At 42.3% G+C, this 5,347-nt stretch overlaps 1 non-coding gene across 1 annotated transcript; it reads left to right on the forward strand.

Moving 5' to 3' along the window:
* Positions 1–4,663: 4,663 nt before the first annotated feature.
* On the forward strand, positions 4,664–4,746 carry trnal-cag (transfer RNA leucine (anticodon CAG)). Its single transcript has one exon. It is a non-coding gene; the product is annotated as a tRNA-Leu (tRNA).
* Positions 4,747–5,347: the final 601 nt, after the last annotated feature.

Raw genomic sequence — 5,347 nt, forward strand, 5'->3', positions numbered from 1 at the left:
TCATTTTGAGTTAATTAGCAATTCTTAGGACATCACTGTCCCATCAGTTTGAGATCATTAGCAATTCTTCTGACATCACTGTCGCATTATTTTGAGCTTCGGAGCAACTTTTACTACATTACTGTCGCATTATTTTTAGGTTCGTAGCAACTCTTACTACATGATTGTCAGCATCACTTTGAGGTTGTTCGAAACACTTACTACATTCCTGTCAGCATCACTTTGAGGTTGTTCGAAAGTTTCACTCCATTTCTGTTCGCACCATTTTGAGTTCATTAGCAATTCTTACTAAATCACTGTCGCATCATTTTGAGATCTTTAGCAATTCTTCTGACATCACTGTCGCATTATTTTAAGGTTCGTAGCAACTCTTACTACATGACTGTCAGCATCACTTTGAGGTTGTTCGAAACTCTTACTACATTTCTGTCAGCATTACTGAGTTTCTTAGCAACTATCACTACATTACTGTTAGCATCATCTTGAGTTCATTAGCAATTCTTCCGACATCACTTTCGCAATATTTTGAGGTTCGTAGCAACTCTTACGACATTATTGTTGAATTATTTTAAGGTTCGTAGCAACTCTTACTATATTACTGTCAGCATCACTTTGAGTTTATTAGCAACTATCACTACATTACTGTTAGCATCATTTTGAGTTGTTGAGCAATTCTCACGACATCACTGTAGCATTAAATTGAGTTCATTAGCAACTCTTACTAAATTACTGTCAGCATCACTTTGAGGTTGTTCGAAACTCTTACTACATTACTGTAAGCATCACTGAGTTTCTTAGCAACTATCACTACATTGCTGTTAGCATCATCTTGAGTTCATTAGCAATTCCTACGACATCACTGTTGCAATATTTTGAGGTTCGTAGCAACTTTTACTACATGACTTTCAGCATCATTTGAAATTGTTCGAAACACTTCCGACATTACTGTAAGCCTCACTGAGTTTATTCGCAACTATCACTACATTACTGTTAGCATCATTTTGAGTTCATTAGCAATTCTGACTCCATCACTGTCACATCATTTTGAGATCATTAGCAATTCTTCCGACATCACTGTCGCATTTTTTGGAGGTTCGTAGCAACTCTTACTACATTACAATTGCATTGTTTTGAGGTTAGTAGCAACTCTTACTACATGACTGTCAGCATCACTTTGAGGTTATTCGAAACGTTCACTCCATTACTGTTGGCATCATTTTGAGTTTATTAGCAATTCTTACTCCATCACTGTCGCATCATTTTGAGATCATTGGCAATGTTTCCAACATCACTGTCGCATTATTTTGAGGTTCGAAGCAACTCTTACTACATGACTGTCAGCATTACTTTGAGGTTATTCGAAACTTTCACTACATTACTGTTAGCATCATTTTGAGTTCATTAGCAATTCTTCTGACATCACTGTAGTATTATTTTGTGGTAAGTAACAACTCTTACTACACGACTGTCAGCATTACTTTGAGGTTGTTCGAAACACTTTCTACATTACATTTAGCATCTTTTTTAGTTCATTAGCAATTCTTAATCCATTACTGTCACATCACTTTGAGATCATTAGCAATTCTTCAAACATCACTGTCGTATTATTTTGAGGTTGGTAGCAACTCTTACTACATTCGTGTCAGCATCACTTTGAGTTTATTAGCAACTATCACTACATTACTGTTAGCATCATTTTGAGATCATGAGCAATTCTTCCGACATCACTGTAGCATTATTTTGAGGTTTTGAGGTACCTTTGTTTGTAACCGATCTGCTTACCAGCGAGACGCCACCACGCACGGCTGTCGGCTCCGTGAAGGAGGGAGAGGAAGTGGAAAGGACGGAGAAGGGTCGGACCAGGTCTACTGCTAGGTGACCACTCACTATCGTCTGCCATACTGCCCCTCATGGTGGGGAGTGTAGCGCTATCCTGCCACGGTACATTTGTTTCATTCTTTTGCTCTTGCACTTTAATTAAAATGGACTTGACTTGAGAATGTTTTGTTTCAAAATATAGAAGAATTCCCAGATTTATAGGTATCATGAGTATGAAGTTGCACTTGCACCCGGTGGGAAAATGTCCTCTGCATTTGACTCTCACTATGGAGGAGCAGTGGTAGCAGTGTCAGCCTGGGGGCTTGGTCAAGATCAATGACAGGAGTAGCAGACAGGTAATATCCATAGCATGCTTGTTGTTTGAGAGGAGTAAGGGTACACTGTTGGTCTCTCACCTGATGTGCTGTCATCAGCACAAATGATCTGTTCCTAAACATCAAAATCTACCATCCCCCTGATTGTTTTTTACAACTGGAGTACTGGTTAACACTTTAGAAAGCCTTCATTCAGAGCTGGGAAGAACCTTGAACCTGATATCCCAGACATCAAAGTGGGCCACTAACTGGCCAGATGAAGCTATGCTAGGCTGCTGTACTCTGAAGAGCTAAAGTAGCAGCTTCTGAGAGGGATGCTAACCTGGATGTGTTCATCTCCTACTTTAATATCAGCCCCCAACTTGGAGCTCTGACAGCCTCCAGCTTTTTGTTCCTGTTTCTGCTTCAGTCAACAGGGAACTCCAACCTGCAGTCGAATCTTCAACAACAATGGAATAGAAAAGTGAGGAAGAAAAACTAGAATAAACTTACAAAGCTGAGAAATGTTCATGAAGAAGAAAGGCACACGTTATGATTGAGGCCAGAAACTAAAACTCCACACCAAATGTACTTTGACTTGTAGGATAATGAACTTGAATGTGTTGAAACAGCAGATCAATGAATCCACTACCACACAACAAGATGATGACCCCCTACCACAAGATGGCGTCACAGATCCTGACGGTCTGTGCAGGAAACACAGAGCAAAACATTACAACAAAGCTCCTGTTGTTCCCTCCAGGAAAAACTGTGGCTCTGATGAGAAGAAGGATCCTAGCCTCCTCTGAGGATCCATGGCCGCACCATTGGGTAGAAGGACGATGGGGTCGGCACCAGGAGGAACCCTGGTGTCTCCGATGCAGGGAAGATGGAGCAGTGAAGAGGCCACATTGTGGCGTCCTAAAGAGGACATTTGGTGGAGCCTGAGACAGCAAACATCACGCCCCCTTCATCAGAAGAACCACAGCACCAGAAGAAAGAATCCTGGCAGTGACGACAGGGAGGATCAGGGTGACCTCCTCACCTCCACCTTTGAACCTTCAAATGAACTTTAAAAAGCTTTAGAGTGGAGAAGGATTTTAAAACCTTTTATTGTTTTTTCCTTTCATTCTCATTTGTGCGATTGTCTGATTTATTAGAAATAAACACTGTCTGCTGGGTTTACATTGACTGTGATTCTCTTTGCATGCAAGTTGAAAGTTCTGCCAATAAAAACCACGAGTATTTGAAGACCAAAGGAAGAACCCCCAAAGTCAGGACCCTGAGATCAAAGTGAGAGCTCTGATCTCTGAGGTCTGGGATATTTCCCATCCCATGGCCCTTCAAATAAGAGCCCTGTGTCTCTGTCTCAAAGTTTTCAACCGTATTTGTTTGTTAAATTAAAACCAGACGACCACTGTGGTCCTTTTTACACGGTAAGTAAAGCACAGATGCCCTGGTGGACCTGTTGGCACCCAGGACTTTGAATCCAGTGATCTGAGTCCAAGTCTCAGTTCCAGCAGGTTTCCTGCAGCCTTCAGCAGAGCTGCCATGTTTCTCTGTAGAGAACTAAGTGATGCTCTCAGCAGGTTGAGGGCACCACCAACAAGTGAGGTATGAACCTCTGACTTCCTTCTTGTCAAACAGGAAACTCCTAATACCTCATTTGAGTAAAGTACCTCATATTCCTGACATCCAAGTAGTAGTGAAGTGGAGGAAGAAGGGAGGAGATCTCCAACAGGATCCTTCTTTCCTCTGTCCTCCTTGATCTCATGGATCACCACAGTCAAGGGGAGACCCAAGCTCCCGGATGGATCTGGCACTCAGGAACTGCTGAGTTTTACAGTGGACTTTGTTCCATCCATGGTTCAGGAACAGGACTCCTCCTGGTTAACCTGGTATCTTTCCACCCAACTGTGGGTTCTTGGAGAATTTTTCATGTCGTGTCAAGAAATCAGGCTGGTGGGTTTTTCAATGAGAGAAATTCTGGTAACTTAATTAAGTGGCATGTTTGTTGAAGCAGTAATTAACTGATAAATTAAGGAAGGCCTTGCCAGTCTTTGCTCCCACGTCATACGATGGAGTTAGAAAGTCCTGAATCAATCTGGAGTTCCATGATTTCCTTGTGGTTCATGATCCTTTTGCCAATGTAGTCTGGAACAAGAGCAAGATGAACCTCCAAATATCAACAGGTTGATTGCAGGTGATGTCAAGTGGTATTCAGAGGAACCTCCTCTTTGTGTTTGGTTCCATGGTGGAATGGTGAGCCCTCTGGACTCTGCGTCCAGTGATCCCAGTTCAAGTCTCAGAAGGACCTTCCTGTCTGGAATGTGTCCCATGAAACAAACTGATCAAGAGATGTTACGTGGTTCAAATGTTCTGGTTCATTTCTTACTGCCATGAACTCAGACTGTGTGTTTAATGTTAACAATAAATGTAACAACTAAGGAGCCAGTAGCTCCTGTGGAAAAAATTCTACTTTGTCAGTGAATGAATTCATTTGATATTGAAGTCTGCAACTTTCAGTGTCTGTCAGGATGGCCGAGCGGTCTAAGGCGCTGCGTTCAGGTCGCAGTCTCTCCTGGAGGCGTGGGTTCAAATCCCACTTCTGACAAAGGACATTTTCTCCACATTCCTATGCATCCACAGTGGTAAATTCCAAAACCAGTTGAAGCTGCTCTCCACTGATGGGAGTGAGTGGTTGAACTGGCAGCAGAGGATGCAAAGGAGCTTCCCTGTGATGGTCCAACATTGCCTGGTTTCCTCCAACATGGAGCAGCCACCAAACTCTAACTTCAATGTTGGATCAAAGTCTACTGAAGAAATGTGTTTTCTTTCAATTCACATTTTGTCCATTAACTTCATAATCAGAGTCACCATCTCATCACATGACTAAAGTCTGGGTTCTGTAGTGGTGGTAAAATATCCTTCCGTGCCCCTCACTAGTTTGCACACAGAAAAGCATATTTTACTGGTTTCAGATCTCTTAGCTTGTTCTCTCTCTTAAAGCAGCTGAGGCAGCTTTCATTGTGTGATTGATTTTAAAATATAAAGATGGAACAGAACCATTGGAATCAGATGTCAGGACATTTGAAGGAATGTCAATCTCCTGTTGAAATGTTGCAGTGTGCAGCTGAGGCTCTCTGGCAGTGGCACCAGGAGCCACAATGGCAGAACCTGGACCCTCCTGGAGGAGAACCACAGGTGAGGGCCTT

Source organism: Aulostomus chinensis, chromosome 1 (genome assembly GCF_037954235.1).
Source record: "Aulostomus chinensis isolate RoL2024-O1b breed Wild chromosome 1, RoL_Achi_v1.0, whole genome shotgun sequence".
NCBI lineage: Eukaryota > Metazoa > Chordata > Actinopteri > Syngnathiformes > Aulostomidae > Aulostomus > Aulostomus chinensis.